This window comes from Pyrgilauda ruficollis, unplaced genomic scaffold (genome assembly GCF_017590135.1).
Source record: "Pyrgilauda ruficollis isolate IOZ18807 unplaced genomic scaffold, ASM1759013v1 scaffold119, whole genome shotgun sequence".
In the NCBI taxonomy this organism is placed as follows: Eukaryota; Metazoa; Chordata; class Aves; order Passeriformes; family Passeridae; genus Pyrgilauda; species Pyrgilauda ruficollis.
Genome location: NW_024510210.1, coordinates 220629 through 239564, shown reverse-complemented (window position 1 = coordinate 239564; position 18936 = coordinate 220629).

Genomic DNA, 18936 nt, shown 5'->3' with positions numbered 1-18936 from the left:
GTCTTAAAGTAGTAGACAAACTACTGCCTATGGCACCTTTAATCAAGGAAACACTGCCTCTTCCCTTACTAACCTTGCTTGAGATAAAACTCACACTAGAGCCAGTTTTGTCTCTATATCCTTTACTCAGAAAAAAATCCAAACTGAAAAGCAGACAGGAAATGGGAGCCAAGAAATCAGGGCAATTTACCCTTCACTTGAGAATGGTAAATTAGAAGCCCGTTTTCAAAATTTCCTAGTACCTATTGCCCCTCATCAAGCAATGACTAGGACTTTAAGTGTCCTACTATCAAGGAAGATTTGTTTTTTTAATGTAAGTGTGAATTTTGCTTGCAATGAAATCTTCCAAGCTTGATGACTGCTCTGGAAGTCTTTGCAGTAGATTTTCAACCTTGTGGAGAGGAGGAATATGCAGCCTCCTCAAGTAAAACACATGTGAAATCAACATAAATTTTGCTCAAGCTGAGCTTGTAAGAGGATTTTCCAGTTCAGCTATGACAAGGCTGGCAAAATTGGGTCAGGCCAAAGATTATATTATATCGTTAAATCTTCATGGGTTTTTTCATGTATCCATCCCTTACTCTATTACTTAGAAAAGTGAGTTCTGTTCTTCAAATTAGAAACTAAATAAGGATAAAATTTTGCATGGTAGAAAAGTACTGTTTTTGTTTTCTCTTTTTTTCTTTTTTCTCTTTTCTTCTCTTTTTTAAAAAACAGCTTGTAGGTCTGGAAATTTGAGATATTCAGAGCACATGGATGAGGGCCAGGGAGTTTTGACAATTCCTTTTGCAGGTTCCCTGTCAGCACATTGTGTTTGACAAATGACTCCAAAATAGGAGAGTGTGCTTTTATTTTATCCTTAGGTTTACCACTGTTCTGTAAATCTAAACTGAAGAACTCTGGTTTTGAGAATTAGCTCTTAGACACGTAATAATAAATTGTTGGAATTCACTTTAAAACCTTCCCTATCACATTCCTGTTTTCTGGATGGAACACAAGGCAATTAAAAAGATTGGAAAAAATATATATCACATATGTAATGTATGTCATATATATATATATATAGTGAGAGCAAGCTTACTACAGTTAAGACTCTGGGGGAACCTTTGAATTTTTTATTAGTAATGGCTATTATTTCTGCTGAAGGAAATCCTGTCTCATGACAGGAAGTTTCATATTAACCAACCAGTTTCTCCTTTCGGATTTTCATTCAAGAAGACTGAGGAGGACAAGAGTGTATTTAGCAGGAAAAGTTTATGTGCATAAATTATTCAAACAAACATCTGAAAATTTTAAGATCAAAGCATTCCAGCAATTGTTTAGCCAGTTTTCCTGTAAACATTGCATTAGTGCATTTTGCCATGGGTTATTACAAGGGAAAGAAGAGGAAGTTATTAGAAAAATACTTAATTTTTAAATATTAATTCTGAATTGTGTTTATACTCAATTGATTTATATTAATTCTGAGTTGTGTTTGTCTTTTCTACTGGTTAACTAATCATTCCAAGTTGGGTCCTCAAGACCAATTTCCAGGTTGTTTTTCTGAGCTTCCAATTGGACAAATGAAATCTGGTCCTTTCTTTGGTGACACTCATGAGAATACACAGCTGATTCTGATTGTCACCTAATTTCTCAGGCACAAAAGCCTGTTTGTACTTAAAAATTTGGTGACAACGAGTAGCTCATCAGTATGTGTCATGTTGCCAACAATTTCCCTAACACAAGGCAACCAAAAATATTTTCTCTCCTAACCAAATTGCTATTGGTTTTTAATGAGGTTTGCTTTTCATTTAGTTGGCATTTGTGTTGATTTGGTTTGCATTGTTCCACTTTTTATAAATGTTCTTGTTAGTAAAATTACCCAAATAATACATATTAACATGAAAGCTATTTCTGGAATTGGGAAGTTCATTCTTTCATGCTACAGAGCTGTACTGCCATCAGTGCATCTCAAAGGGAAAAGAAATTAGATTATTTCTCTCTGTAAAAGTCATAGCTTTTAAAGAACTCTTAATGCTGATGAGTTCATCAAGCATTTATCATGCCCAAAAAATTCCTTTTTGAAACTTCACTTAGATGAAAAAAAAAAAAGAAAGAAAATCTGTCACTGGTGTTTGTGTTTAAAAAGCAGATAAAAGTGGTGCTGGAGATTGTACTCCAAGTGCACAGCTGTAAATGGAGAAAGCATCTTTGAAGAATGATGCTCTGTACTTCAAATAGAAGTGTTTTATGAGCTGCTTGCAATGGAAAGCCCAGTACTGGCACCTGCAGTTCGTCCCATACCTCTGTTTGCTCAGCTCTGGAATATTCCAGTGACTGCTTGTGAACTCTGAAATCACAGATGGGAGTTCTACAGCACTTCCAGTCCACAGTATCATTTAAATATGTTGTGTGAAGAAAGAGGCTTTCTCAAGAGGAAGTAAATAAGATGAACCCTAGGGAAAAAAGGAAATTAAACTCTGCAATTTTTAGGATTTTTCTCTCTAGCTGGTAATGTCAGCAAGGCTAACAGGGAGCCAATAAAGACCAAGTTCATCCTGAGCTCCTGTGTGCAGATGAATAATCCCGTAGACACCAGTCAGATGCATTCTGCTCCCCTTCTGTCCTGACTGCATCTGAGATTCCAGAGAGGTGTCTTGGCTGCAGTGTGTCAGATTTCCCTGTATGTAATAAGTTCTCAGAGAAAATCCCTTGCTAGCACCCTTGGCAGGCCATTTCAGTGAACTGAAGTAAAACACAAAGTTCATTAACATGCAATTTGTGTAAAGCAGAGCATTTTTACATATTTCAGTGGGTTTCGTTGGTACAAAAAAGGAGAACAAATTTTAAGATGTGTTTTCTTTTAGATGAGTGTAATATGGACCACAACTGCTGTAAACCAGTATTTGTCCTCCTACCTTTCTGGCATGTGTTTTAGATTATATCAAAAGCATAGCTACTCCTTGGCAGTAAAAGGGCCATGGTAAAATGTGCAGGTAAAAAAAACAATGTGCTGAGAAATCTAACTTGGGACACTTGGATGAGTCTTGAGATGCTTTATCAGTGCCTCATTCAAATATGACAGCTGGTACCTACAGCACCAGGTTTTTCTAAAGAGTTTTCAATATTTATTTTCTGTTCTGTGTTCTTGATCCATATTTGAACATCAAGTTTTTAAGGTAGGTAACTGCAAAATCTTTATTTACATGAGTATTCTCTACCTGGGAATAAGTAAAGTAAGCAAAGTCTACCTTTGCCAAAATTTTTTGACTCAAGTGTTTTCTCAAAATGTGTAAATCTCTGTGCTGTGGCACAGCTGATGTATCTAGCAGGCATTTTAAGACTAGTAAATTTCTGGGGTTTAAGTGCTCCATTTTTAAACCTTCATTCTACCTAATTTTTTTTTCCCTCAGTTGAAATATTAAATCAAGGGACTGTGGTAAAGGTCTGACTACAAATTAAAAACTCCTTCTAACGTAACAATAAATAATGTTTGCTTTTAAGACGTTTGTTTGCATGTGTGATCTGGCGTTTTATTTTGGAAAAGTCTGTGATTTGTCAGATACAGCAAGCTTTATGGTATCCAGAGTCATATGCATTGCCTGTATAATACTCTGTAGTTCAGAGAGGTTTGTCTTTGGCCCCTTTCAGTCAGGGAGTTTGATGGCTAGTATAACCTCTCTAACTAGTAGATAGACAGGAGATATTATTCAAGTAAAACTTGCATTCTGTTTTCAAGTGTGGGTTTGCCTAAATAATAAATTCAGAGTTATAGTTTCACTATCTTTTGATTCTGTTCTGTCTCCCTTCATCCCTGCAATGACCTTTCCTAAGTAAAGCAAGAGCTGTCTAATGCCAAATTATTCACTGTACAAAAGTTGGGAGGGGAAAGTTGCTTTTCCACCTGAGTTTTCTGGAGCCAGAATTCCTGTTGGGCACGTTGTGTTAAAGGGACAATCCTGGAAAGTGGGCACAGTCCGACAAACACAATGAGCTGGCTGAGCTTCTGTCCTGGCACCACCTCTGGATCCCTGCTAGAGAACTCCAGGGAGTAATTCATGGACAGTCATGGACTAAACAAGGCAATTCCCATGTGTCACACCTGTAAGTCACACATGCTGTTTTCCTGGAGGTTTGTAATGCTTTAAAGATTTCTGTTGCTGATGCTTGTCCTAGTTAGGATTGCACTGAGTTGCAAAACTTGAGTTCTTCTGGGGCAGAAAAAAGCATTTGGCTTATCTTCTGAGTCCAGGGAGCTGTGAAAAGCTGCAGTTCAAAGATCAATAATTATGAACGAGAATCCCATTTCCCTCAAGAGTGGAGGGAAGCAAGAGTAAATAATTTCTTTGCAAGAAGTTCCTTGTAAATCCAGACAGACTGTGTCACGTTTGAATGGACTGAGTCAGACTGACAAGTGCTGATAACGATGATTCTTTGAAGACTTTAGATTTTTCAGATAGAGAGGAATGGGTATTTCTACACATAAAAAGAACACTTTGAAGAAGCCAGTATCAGTGGTAACTAGAAGATCAGACTATTTGGGAGATGGTAAACACAGCAGAAGACAGAATTCATTCTTCAGGTAGATTGTCATCGTCCCACAACAATGAATTAAAAAAAAATCCGGCAGTGCACATTCGCTATCAGGTTTTCTGTCTTTGCCTTATTTATGTTCCTCTGCAGCTACTAGCCAGAATAGAGCACAAGAACTGCAGCTTGCACTATATATGGGGTTTGTTCATGGATTATGGATCTATCAAAGATTCTAGTAGTAGAAACTATTCCTGAGTTCACTTGGTAAACTTGCAGTCCGCACTGCAGGTCACCAGTTTAATCCCTGGAGGTGTTGCAAAATGTGGTGATCAGTCATCCACTACCCCTATGGGAATTGTGATGGATTAATTTTCAAAACCATGAGAGAGATCTTTTAAATCTCTCTTTTAAGATGTGGGAGTGGGGTAAGATAAGCCTTGTACCATGTTTGAGGTCACATACAGTCTTTGATAGAAACTGTGGCCATGTATTTGCTCCTGTTCCTGACATTAGATGGCACCTGTACCACCACTGCAGTTTGGAGGGGTTATGGTCAGGTATAAGCAATACAATAATTTTGGCAGAAGTCTCTTAACGTTCCCTATGGTAGACCAGGCTGGAAAATGACTGCATTTTGTGTTTATTTCTCCATGTTCTCCCATCCATCTTCTAATGGTATCACTTTTGATCCCAGAGGGCTTGGCAAACCTTTCCAAAAGGAAAGAAAAAGGCCATTTGCTGACAATATAATTTGAATGTGGAATTCTTACCTTGTAGCTGTTTCATAGCTGTGCAGACCAGCATAACAAATGAGAATGTGTGGTACTTATAAACTCTGCTTCCCTGGCTTTCTGGGGCAGGCAACAACAGAAAACATGAAAAAAGAATATTGAAACCCATTTTGGCTTTGTATTTTTTAATTATTAGTGCTGGGATTCAACATAATCCTTATGGGAATTAAACTGCATGAAACTAGTTTTTATAACAGAGTTCAGATTATGTACCCCAGTCACTGTTTATTGTCTCACCCCAGGGGAAAAAATCCATCAGAAGAAAATCAATGTCTTCGTAGTAATTCTCATTGGACTCCTATTGTTATTGTATAATTTAAGAATCTGCAGTTGCATATTTTTATGTCAGCAGACATTTGATGGTGCCTGTATTATTGTAAAACATTGTATTATGCCATGCTACATTTATGTGTCAGAACATACTGTTATACATGCATTTTTTATTATTCAGGATAATAACAAGCAATTGCTTTCAAGACACAGTAAAGCACAACATTTAAGCTTGTAGATGAGTAGGTTTTCAAATTCTGTATCCTTGATTTTTTTCATAGTGACTTACTAGGGATTTGTACATATGGGAAAATGAGGGATGAGTGGACCATGGCACTGTGGTTACGCTCTTGATTTATTTTTTGTGGTTTGTTTTGTTTTCTCCCCTTCAGTCCTATCATGTCTTTGTGTGTCAGTAATTGTGTATAGATTAAAAAAAAAACTAGTCAGGTACTTCATTTTATCTGGGGAGCACAAAGTTATCTCTTAGAAAGTTCCCTCCTAGCACTTAGAACTGTACTAGGTGGTATAAATTAGATTTTGAACTACATTTATTTATTACTTATTTTATTTTGAACACCTAAAAATCTTGTTTATGTTTCCTTTAGACTGGACAGCCATCCTCTCCCTCAGAACCTTGTTCTTTTCTCATAGAAGAACACCATCAGCTCTCAGAGATTTCTGTGCCCAATCCCTCACCTCGAGCTCCTGCCTCACTTGTTCTTTGGGACAAGCAGCTCCTGTGTTCCTGTAGTTGCTCCATGCTTTACTTCCCTTTACTCATCTCCAGCTCCTTTCCATTTTCTTTACATTTTCAATTTTGTGCTTTCTTGGCCAGCATTCTTCACCTTGCTATTCTATTTTTCAGCTGATTATTGAGCCCGTACAAATGCAAATACATCAACTGGGGCCAGAAGCCCAGAACTGGGGTAGTCTTGGGGCAAGTTTGGAATTTTTAAACACAAAGGAACTTGAATGCAGTCTTTAACCAGAGGGAAAAAGGAATCTTTTATTTTAAGAACCAGTGGCATCTTGTCAGTTTTTCATCTTTAAAAAAAAAAAACCTACCCCCACAAAACCTATAATAAACAACAATAAAAACAGACTGGAACTAAAGAATTTCCTCCCTCCACTTTTCAGCTTTTTATTCTCCTGTCTTTCTCCTGTATCCCTAGAAACCAGAGAACTTTAATCTAAGCTCTCTTTCACTTCATCCTCTGGCCTGACACCCTATTGCAGCAGACACAAATAACCTTTTCTTCCACAGGCTGACTCTAAGAAAAATAATATCCTTTTGATCATGCCAGTACCTGGATTGCTCATCCTGGTTTAATGCTGGTGCTGTCTTTGTATTCCTGCCTGGCTTTCTCAGGATAAAGACTGGTTAATGCACAAGTGCCTCTGGATTCTGTCAGCCTGGTGCTGCCAGCTTTATCTCTGCTTGTCCTCCTCACATTCAGCAGAACTACTACTGTTTTCTTGGCAGGCTGCTACAATCATAATTTGCTTTCTTTTTGAGCCTGAAACATCTTCCCAAAGGTTCATTTTTTTTTGCTACCATCTTGGCTGGATATATTCTTCTGTTTTTATTCCATTTCCCAGGTGATAAAAGTTATTTAGAAGTGTAAGTGCAGGGATGATTTTTGCCTGTGCATGTGTTTGCCCGCCTGCATGCAGAGAACTCCTGGGATCAGCCAGTGCCCTTCATTATTTGTGCCTGTGCTATTCTCTCCCTCTGCTTTTATGTGCCTTACAAATTGTGAATTCCTCAGAGTAAAGATGATGACTCCTTATGTACTTGCAGAAGAGTGAGTGTTCTGCGAGTGGTATTGCAATAATATTTATTAGAAGTGTTTCTCCTTGGACTGAATGTCCTGAGAAGACAAAATTCAATGAATAATACACTGTTGTCCCTTCTGGAAATTACCAGAACTCTCCAGATCTGTGTTTCACACATAAATCCCACTTTCCCAGCAGGGCTCCTCTGACAGTTCTACACAGTCTCCCTGTGACAAAGCAGTCACAGCGCCAGGAGAGCAAGGGATGAGTGGGAGCTGCCCAGAACTTGAGCTCTCTGCAGTGTAAATCCAGCTTTCATGCACTTCTTACATAATTTAAAAGCTTTTGTCTGCTGTGTTAACTCTAGGAAAGAAAAAATGAAAATGGCAATATTAAAAAAAAAAAAAATCCCCCAAAACATACAAGCATGCAACTTTGTTTCTCTGTTCTTTCTGCTGCCTCACTCCCAAGCTTGGCACAACCCCATCTCCCTCTAAAAAACCAAAAATTAAAAACTGTTTAGGGTACATATTTCCATGTTCTTCAGGAGAAACTTGCCAAATTTTAGTGCTAGACTCCTGTCTGGTTCTAATTCCCATTAATAGTGAAGTGTATCATCCTGTGCTGCTTCACTTTTTCTCTGTGCAACAGATTTGGATGAACTTGTCTGCCTCTTACCCTAGCAAAATATAATTTTATTAATGTTTCTAGCTGCATAATACAGTATGGCATGTATTTTAGTAGTGGATGGATTACCTTGACAATTTTTTTTTCCTTAAAATCCTGTTTCACTGCTTGTAGATGAAATTCAGCACCTATATGTTTGGAGAGAGTATTAAAATAGTAGAGTAGGGTCTTCATGGTGATTTAAAATGAACCTACACTTCAGAAATCATGGTCCAGTCATTTCTTATACTGGACTAGTTCATAGATTGCTGAACAAAGTATTTCTTTATGCCTCTTTTTAACTTGTTGTACAGTATAAATAAATTACCTATTTCATGGGAATGTTATAAAGACTAATAAAATATTTAGGCAGGATTTTAAAGCACTGGTATAAGTAGGTGACAGATATTCCTGGTAAAAGTACTCAGGTGCACAAATGGTATTTGGACACAGCAGCCATTTCAGTCTCTGTTTCACTGGCTGCTGGTGGTAGAGATTTGCTGTTGCATGTCACCTGGGGGAAGCTGCTTAACTCCTCTGCCAAATGGCAAGATAATGATGTAACTCAAAGGCATTTAATCTGCAAAGTGCTTTGAAATCCTCCGACAGGAAGGGCCCTATCAGTGAGCTTATTCAAGTTGCAGGTCATATGATGGTTTTTGAAGATGTTTCTGCCTGTGCTTCTTCTTGCATGAAAAAGATGCAGGATGCTTTCTATTTCAAATATCAATTTTATTAATCAATTATTATATCCTTTGCTATGCTTAAGTTACTTGGCAAGGAACTGAATGTGTGCTGAGGATGTGATCCACACTTGCCTTAGAAGTGATACTCATTTATTCTGTGAAATTCTTCACAGTTTTATTTTTAGGTGGCAACTACCCACTGTATGGTAAAGAAATTGCAAAGTCAGCAGGTTTAGTACTATTGTTTCAAGATTTTCAGCCAGAAATCCAAGCCAAGCATCTAACTGGAATGGGAGGGGGAAATAACTTATGAAATGCTCACTTACAAGGCATGGTATGCACAGCACAGTAGCCACTCCAGCCATGACTGAGATCAGGTATGGTGACTGACAAGCACGGTGAGGTCAGCTGTTCAAAGGGCCTTAGAGGATGTGCACATGATCAGAACTGAGAACACTCAGCATCAACAGAAAGGGGGCAAATTAACCATAGTGTAACTGAGAGGGGTATTTCCCTCAGCATGGATTTTTGTTTCTCTGGGCAAAATTAGCCCTTGTAAAAAGACCATCTGAGAAGTTTCCACATCTCTAGCACAGCGCTCCACCTGCCTGTGCCACAGTATCTGTTACCTTGTGTTGTTGCAGGACAGCAGTAATGCTGATGAACAGATGTTTTGGCATGGTAACAACGGGAACATGCTGCTGCTGTGTTTAAAGTGGGTCCTCTGAAACCTCTGACTTGTGATGAAGTGCTGCACCAAGCTCCTGTGGGTTAGCAGGCGTGGTGGCAGCAATAGCTCCAATTTTTCTTCATGGAGTATGGTTCCACTGCAATAAATTAGAAACACTGTGATAAAGTACACTGAAGAGAGGAAAAACCTTTACCAGACTACTTCAAAAAGGTGTTGTTTAGGAAAAGCACTCCCCTGAAAGTTGGGGGGAAATGGGCTTTTATTGCTGGGGAAAGAAGGTTATTTAATGTAACTGCCACTTCAGAGTGAGTGGTGTTAATTGCTGAAAAAAGGGAAAACAGGCACACCTTCTCATCCTGCTGTTTTGAGTAGTGACTGAACTTGTATGAGGGTTCAGAGAACATAACCAGACACATCTTCAGGAATTACATCCCATACTTCTGTACCTAATAATTTTTGGTGAAGCTGAAGCTTAAAAAAGGAACCAGGTGCACAGAGACATTTTCTACAAAGAAGAGCATGTGCTAAGCAAAACCTGAATCGTGGCAGGATTCAGTGTTTAATCCACTAATCACTGAAATGAAACACTTCAGATCCTTTGACATAGTCCAAATTTTTCTTTTCCTAGTGTACTATCATAACTTTTACTGAGGTTTTCATTACAATTTCCCTGAAACTCCTTGTAGACTATCAATTTGCACATAGGAACACCTGCAAGGGTCAGAAGTTTGTTTCACTGAAAACCTGCAAAGCAATGTTGGCCAGTAGAAAAGAGTGTCTAAAAAGTCCAGGAGCTTGAGCACCTATCAAGGACTGAGAAGGTATTCAAAGCAATGAGTTTGATCATGTATTGTACATTTATTTTTAAAATGTGAGACCTAATTAGTGCTTCTCCAGAAATAATTCAAATCATATAATGTCATATACAATTGCTGTTTTATGAACAGTCTTAATTTTGGAAAGGAAATATTAAAAAGCTATTTTTTCTTTTTTTTTTTTTCTCTTTCTCTTGTCTAATTATATCCAGTCTCTTAATTTCAAGGTTGAAACATTGACATGTGGCCTTTTTTTTTTGTTTGGTAAATGGTAATTTATTTTTATGGTAAATGTAAATACTTTATTATGATAGTATAAATAAAGTCTGGTCTTTTGGGGAAATTGCTGCTGTGACAAAACGGTCAGCAATTACAAGGTATTAGTTCTGAAAATGTAAATGATTGCCAAGTTCAAATAGCTATGATGCTTTGTCTTGTAATTTTATAACATCATTAGAAACATAATTATGTAATATCATCAGAGATGGAATTCTCACATTGAACCTGGTTTCCTGCCCAGTTTGTCTTTAGGAAAACTCAGAGCAACAATTTGTGTATTGCTTATTCGTAAGGATGTGATGAAAGAGCTGGAAATAGTTCTGTGGACTTTGCTGGTCTGAATGCCTCGCTACAGAGCAGTATTTAGAAGCAGATAATTTTGGATGCTCAGGGGCTGGAGCTCACAGAAGTGCATTTATGCAGTGCTCTTGCTGTAGCAGGCAATAGCACGAGCAGTCTGGCCTGTGACTGCCCCTTGGACAGCAGCCAGACTAAATCCAGACAAGCTGAGGAACCTTCTATCAGCTCTGGGTGTCCATCAGATTGGCTGCTGGGAACAAGGGTTTGTAGGAAAGGATGGCTCACACAGGCTGTAGTGCTGTCTCTTCACCTGTATTTGCAAACTGGTACAGCAATTTGTCTATGTAAATACATACAGTGATAAGTTATAATGTATCCCATCAAACAATTCCTTAGGGTGAGTTGTTGGGGAATTTCTCCTAGAGGAAGTTATACTTGAATGCATAGGCTGTGTAAAATGACCAGTTTTCAGAAAACATTAAAAAATGAAAACGGTGTTCTATTGTGTGAGGAACGGCAGCACTAGTGCAAAGTTAGCTGAGTATTTGTGGGAGTGGGGAGCAGGGCTGGCCCCAAATTACCGAGCTGTCAGAATGGATATTTGCAGAACTGGGACATTGACTATTTCCAGTAACAGCTGGATCCACACTGTGCATAGCCAGTGGCTACGGTGCTTGCAGCTTCTAGGGGACATGGAATTACTTGTCTCCTAAGATGCTAAGAATAGAGAGAGTGCAGCACTAAAAATATCTGCAAGATAATTACAGAAAATTGCATTTGGGACTTTAAACAACATAATAAATAACCAGAATGCTGTGCTAGCTTGATTTCTCTGTGACCAGCTATTAGATTTATTATGTTCTTCCGAGACTTTGTGAACATCTGTGTGCAGTTCCTCTCTCCACCACACACTCCCATATGCTGGAAGTTTTAAACCTTAAAGTGGACTTCCTATCTTATGCTCTCTGTACTTTCAGCACCCTGCCTTGCTAGGCAAGAGGTAAGGCTCAACAATTGGTGAATCCCTCCTACCTTAAGAATTGTGAGTTATTTTCTGATCTAGGAGTCTGTCACTCCACAGGTTTTATGCAGGATGCTGCACTTTGAAGCACAGCTTTGTCACTCCTGTGTGTCTTACACACTCTGTCATCTCCCCTTCCCCTTCCCCTTCCCCTTCCCCTTCCCTTCCCTTCCCTTCCCTGTTCTCTCTCTGGCCCTTCACAAGTGTCTGCAGCCACAGCTGGACATGGCTCTGCCTTCCTGGTCCCTGGCAGGTGTTTCAGGCCAAACCAGCTGCTGTCATAGCTTTCCCTGTTTGTGTAGAGTGGATTGGAAACAAGTGAATCTCTGAAAAGTGCAGTCTTCAAAAATAACAACATATGTAAAATTGAGCCCCTGTCCCCTTTTTATAGACTGGTGAATAATGAGACATAGAAAAATATTTTTACCTCTGTGGTCACTGTTGCCTTGTGCTGTTACTGATCACTACAACTTATCTTTCAGACAAACATGGACTCAAACTACCTCTGAAGTACAGGTGATGATTTCTACAGACACGCTGATGTTAGCTCTATTTTAGTAATTTTGTTGAAAAAAATCTTGGGCTGTATATGTGGGCAGGAAGTTGGAGAAGCATGGACCAGAACCTAGGGCATTAATTAGAGTTCTTATTATTCTGGAAGGTAAAAGGCAGATCTAAAATACATCCACAAGTGTAACAGCTTTAAAAGAATTCAGCTCTTTAGAAGGGTCTGTTTAGCAATAATGAACACACTGATAGTTTGTGGACAAAAAGAAATTGTCCTCCTTACTCCTATTTCAGTTAAAAGCAGTTGTTATGGCAACTATTGCAACACCTTTATTGGTATTTCTATTGTACTGTTTGGGAGAAGCATAAATCTCTTTTGCTCAGCTGCATGTGACTGAAGGAATGGGAGACTGGGATGTGCCACTGCTGAGGGGTAGGATGAGGATTGCAGTAATGTATTTTACCTTAACATCACCTTTCTTTAGGGGAGAGGGAAGCAAGAGGTGCCCATAAATGCAGCCAGATTGCACAGGCAGACAAAGCACCAGGACACTTTTCCAAAGCTCTGGGTACCCAGAAGGCCTGGCTACAAGTACAGCCTGCTGCTTTACACATCACTGGCGGCAGCCAAACCTCTGTGTGCTGCTCCAGGGAAGGGTGATGGCTGTCATTTATAGAGTGTCTGGTGGTCCCACCCAAACACCTGACTGGAGGCACAAGGAGCTGTTGTCTGTGTGCTTAATAGGTAATATAAGAACACTCTACAGCAAGGTTTGCATTATCTCTTTGAGTAGTTTCCCAAGCCCAACACATTCCCATCTTCCAGTGGTAAATTTAGGGCTGCATTTGGACGCTTGTCTGTAGCTTGCCTGCAAACTTGGGAGTGTTTGTTTGGCCTCAAGCCCAACTTGGACTCAAACTCATTTTTTCCAAGATGTGTTCATACCAGTTCATTGTTGCTTTTTATAGTTGTCGACTTTGTTTTACGCTGGTTTTGGTGGTTGTTATTACTCTAAGAGCGGAGCACCAGGAGGGGTCAGAAAGGTGTTGCAGAAAACCATTGTTGTTCCACAGGAAACTGTTGGCAGCGTCATTCATGCCAGAGGAATTTCTGCTCAGTTTTTAAAAAGCAAGAGTAATACAGGTGCTATTTCTGGGTAGTACACAGGGCATAGCAAAATCTGCTGGAAAACTCAATTTTCCTGTACCTCTGGCTCATGTAATAATCTTTAATAATCTGTCGATTCCACTGTGCCCTTTACAGTGCAAGGCATTATGCTGGGGTAAAAGAACAGCATGGATCAATAGGCCACAATGGAATTAATAATCAAGAGGCAGGTTTTCATAACCATGCTCTCCCTGGAAAGTGTGTCACTGCAAGCTGCCCCACAGAAATTGATATGCAAAAGAAAATTATGGGTCTCAACCTAATTTGACTCAGGTAATGTTCATCTTTCAATAATGTTTTCCATGAAGTAAATGACCACTTCTGCAGACAATCTGAAGTCAAAGTGAACAGACAGGCTTCTGAAACCACACCAGTAAAACTTGACTTGTGGGAGCTTAGATATGATACACAGTATTCTTTTCAGATCTTTCCAGATGATGAAATCTCCATGTGATTCAATCTCTCCTAGGAAAAATTCGGTCAAGGATTTAATACCTGAAAGCTTTACTTTCAAAAAGAATTATTTAAATTTGCCATCCTTGACAGGAGTTATTATTGTGAGACCAAGTAGAGGAAGCCATGCTGTGGAACAATAAAATTATTTAAATGTGAGCCAGTTAAAGTCTGAACTGACACTTTGAATACTTCTGTCTCTCTGCTAAAATATGGGTGTAAGAGAGGCTTTTTCTTTAACTTTGTTGGTTTAAGTGCCTAGGCACAATACACAGAAGTTAGAAGAATGGAGGTGGTACACACTGCATTCAGCTGCAGGCAGAAGGATTAGGTATCTCACACATAGTCAGCCAATGTGGCTTCCAAGTTCTTCATTTGAAGTTTGGACTCTGTTTTCTAAGAATAGGAAAATAAGGCAGATTAGAGAAGTGATACCTGCCAGAAATGTAAAGTTATCTTTGATACAGGTTTTGTGGTTTGGTGTTTGTTTTTTTTCCCTTGTGTAATCTGTACCCAGGTGAAAAATGCTCAATAGCAAAGCATGTGAGAAACACTAAAAATCGAGGTTATTCACCTCTCTAGTGTGATGATGCTTCTTCATCTCTTAATAAAAGAAGCTCTCTCTGAATGGTTGCCAGATCTGATGAGATATGGTCAACAAAAATGCCTAAAGCACAAGACGTGTTTTGGAAAGTGCTGTCCACATGATAACTGTTAAATCTCGTCTTTGCACTGCTTGTGTTGTACTTTTCCTCCTGTTTAAAATGGTCTTAGCATCCAATTTTGCTGGCAAGGTCCTTTTTGTGCAGAGGATCCTTTTTGTGATTGTCCGTGCTTATTCAAGGTGATCTGTTGACATGTTTGGGACATATTTTTAGAATCTCCTCTTTAACTGAGAGCATTTCCAGAGCATTTAACTCAAGTGATACTTCTTGTTATAACAGCTGAACAATGTCTAGGAGAATATAGAAAACTATAAAATAATGGTAAATCACAAAAATATGATGCACAGAAAGCCCTTATTAACAGATGCTGAAAGTAAGAATGTAGCCTTTGGTGGTTTGTTTTGAATTGGAATGAGTGCACTTGTCATCTGCAGCAAAATATTCATAACTGGTATGAGAATAACTGGCACTTATGGGCACTTAAATATTGTTATTTCCTATCTCAATTTCCATAAAATGGGCAGATCATCCTGAGGTTAGCTGTTGGTATACCACTTCTGGAGCAGATGGGAAAATAAAACACTGAAATCAAGTGATTTTAGAAATGAGAAAAGGTAAGGGAATATCAGTCCAAATGACAAGCTGAGGCTCACAACATTCTTTGTGTGTGCTGGCAGGAGCTTTGGTTCTCTAGGAGTAAGAAAGAGTCTTTATTTTAAAATTTTTGCCTGCTATTGTTTATTTAATAACCCCCAAAACTACCACCCACACAGACTTCTGATCAAGAATGTTAGCAGAGTTTAAAGGCTGAGCTTTTAGGTCTGAGCAGTCACCACCTTCTAAACTGTGGTCTAGTTTATTTAGAGTACTCAGTTTCCTTCCTTTTAAATTTGAATGAAAATTTCATGCACCTTTGGCCTTTTGCAACTAATATATATTTGTTGTTTTCATATGCTAAGCCAATATTCTTTAATTGAAAAATTCTGTCCTATCATATATGCGCCTCAAATGAGGCTACTTCACTGGAAACAATGTATTATCATGAAAAGTATGTTTTTATAGTGCTAATAGGTTTTCAGATGCTTTATCACAAAAATCCCCTCAAACTATTCAGAACAAGACTGAATTCAGGTAAAATACCCACTTTCATCTGACAATGCAAAGCTAATGTTAGTCAGTAAACAACAATACATTGCTTTGCTGTTTAAGAATGTAGCCACGAATGACAGACCTGAGACTCAACTTTTGCACTTTCAAGTATTTTCAAAGCGAGGTGTGTAGCAGGGGGAAAATTTAGAAAAGCAGTAGAGAATGCACTGTTAGATAAAAGACTTGCTAATTGCCTCCTGAGCTTCTGTGTTAACACAGCTATTTTGTATTCTGGTGGGAGAAGTTATCGTGGAAAACTTCTAACATTCACTTGAAAAAATGTTGAAAAAGTGTTCATGTGTTCTGCTTTTTTTGTCAGCATTAAAAATAGCTGTAGTGCTGAAGGTGTTCTGTGTAGCAGTGAGGTATTTGTGAACCAAACCTCACATTTTGGTGTCTTATCTGCATGTCTTAAAAAACTGTAGTTGGATAAAGTGCATTTTAATGTAATTTTTCTTCTGTTGTGGTTGGCCAGTGAGCTGTCTGTGTACGTGCATGCTTATGTTTTATACATAAATTTACATGTATTTGATGATGCAGAGATATATACACACAAATACACATAATTTAGGTCTGCAAGCAAAATTGTGCTTACAGACACATTTTTACATTGATTATAAAATGTAAGTATGACCTTCTAAAATCTGTTTCCCTTTATATCTCCAGCTAAGTATTCAGTGTTACCCAGTATAAAATGACATATGGCAGCTACTTGCTTAATTATAATTTTTGCAACTACCTCTTGATTAACATACACAAAAAGGCTCAGTGATTAGTTTTTACTGATTAACTTCTGTTTATAAAAGACACAGAAAAAGACACATGATGCTGGAGGATGAAATTTTGGTCCTTCAGAAAGATGAAACCAAAAAACCTGCCTCTTCCACAGCAAAAGAGGACAGTCCTAAACTGTGCTCTGCACAGCCACTGCCAACAGATGTTGGCAAGCCTGGAAAGATCAGGCAGGCAAGGATAATAATGAATTCTCCTGTCAGAGTTCCAGCTGGGAATGAATGGGTATGGTGTCAGCAATCCACGCCCCTGAATACCTGCAGCTTTGTAAAAATAAGTATATAAACATATAAATGAATAAATTCCTGGAACCTGGCTCTCTTCTGAAGACTGTACAGCCCATCTCCAAAAGTATTGCCTAAGGATCTCTGATACAAGCCAAACCCTAACACCTTCTCCCTAAGGATGTGGAAATGCTCTGCATGCTGTCCTCACATCATCAGCAGAGCTTCTTTCCTCCTTGGTGCTGGTAGCTTGCCCCACGTGCTAATGTGGTGAGAGAACACACGGGGAAACCTTGGGAAACCACTGCAGGTGATATCCTGCTACAAGGGAATGACACCTGAGAAGGTATTTGCTGTCCATAAATATTTAACAAGTACTGTAGGAAGAAGGCTTAGGGTTTCTCGAAATGTTATTGTCAGTATATCCTTGTCAGCTGCTAGAGGTGGTAGGTGAACTGTCATTTGTCAAGAAAAACTGAGCAAAATATATGGGAATAGTTGTCAAGCACTAGGAGGAAGAAGGCTGACTGGGATCTTTCTGGTCATCTTCATCTCTGACTAGACTCAGTTTTGAGGAGTTTTATGACTTCTGGAATGGTATTCTTTGCTAGCTTTTCCTCTTTAAAACAATCAAAACCCCCCAAATAAAAACAACTATTGTTAGGGACTATTTTTTACCTTTTGAGGCAACTGATCATAAGGTTTAATAAAGTTCTACAGTTTTCCAGAAAGTGAAGGTGAGTTTTATTTTCCACTTGGTACTTTTGATTATTTTTTTCCTTTGACAGTGTGAGGCAGTGCTCCTCTATCTGTGTAATTTTTGTGCAGCTGAAAAAGTGGTGATGAGGCAGTTCATTGCTAAGTGTCCAGTGAAATGTGGCCACATCCTTCAGTTCTGCTTGTGCTGTTGTGTTTTTCTGAGAAGCTTGTCAGAGAAAGTCTGTTCAGAGACCTGAGGTCTCAGAGCACAATAATGGTAATGCTTATGTACACTCATAATTTTTACTGTACCCTTTTTGTAGGCTTACCCACAGATTTAAACCCCTTTCCCTTTTATTATGTTATCACATAAAAATGTTTGCTCCATGATAAAAAACAAATGGAAAAGTATATTCTAAATCATGCATTTTACCTGTAGCCAAATTGCTGCAGTATAAAGTAATGTTTTAAGTCCAGATTTATAGGGTTTCCCATCAAGAATTTTTATTCTGGTAATTCTGCTGTAGGTACCAGAATTGCAGTGCGCTCAAATTTAAATCCACAGTCACCACCGAGGGATTCCCTGTAAAATTGTTGAAGAAAAGTGTTCCTGAGTGCAGACCCCATGGGAATCAAGGGAAGCAGCAGCCTTGGAGCTGGTGTGCAGCTGGCACAGAACACGGGTGCTAGGACAAGGAGCAATGGGGTCAGACTGAAAGAGGGGAAATTTAGGTTGGATAGATGGAGGAATTTTCTTTCTGCGTGGGGGCTGAGGCACAGGCTGTCCAGAGATGTGCATGTCCCATCCCTGAGGGGATCAAGGCCAGGCTGGATGGGGCTTGAGTGACCTGGTCAAGTGGAAGGTGTCCCTGCCCATGGCAGGGGGGTTGTTCTGGAGATCTTCATGGCCTCTTCCAACCCAAACCATTCTATGACTGTGGTTTGGCACTGTGATATGGTTCACTCAAGTGGGGTGTGGTTTTTTGTAGTTTGTTTTGTTTTGTTTTTCACTTGGCAATGGGCATCAGCACACTGCTGCAATGTGATCAGGAGTAACTCCAGTCTTCTCTGGGCAGATTCTAGACACAGGATATTAATTATGGTATGAATACAGCAATTCAGAACTTAGCACCTTTCTTTCAAGTCTTTACTAGGTATCTCCTTCTAGTGTTCATAAATAAAAACATCCCCAGACCAAAAGGAGAAGCCCCACATCAGTAAGCCTGGAGAAATCAAGAGGAGCCTGATTTGATCCACAGCATTTGTGTTTTCCTTATGGCTGCATTTCCATGCACCAAAGCCTCAATATCTTTGCTGGAAGGAAGCTCAGTTTGTCTCCTGCTACTCTGCATGAATTCCATGATTTTTCTATCTGAACATGTAGTTTCTTCCCCATTCATCTGGAATGGCTGAATTAGGGAGTGCTCAAAACAACTCTGCATTCTAATTCTAATTTTAATGTGCATTTT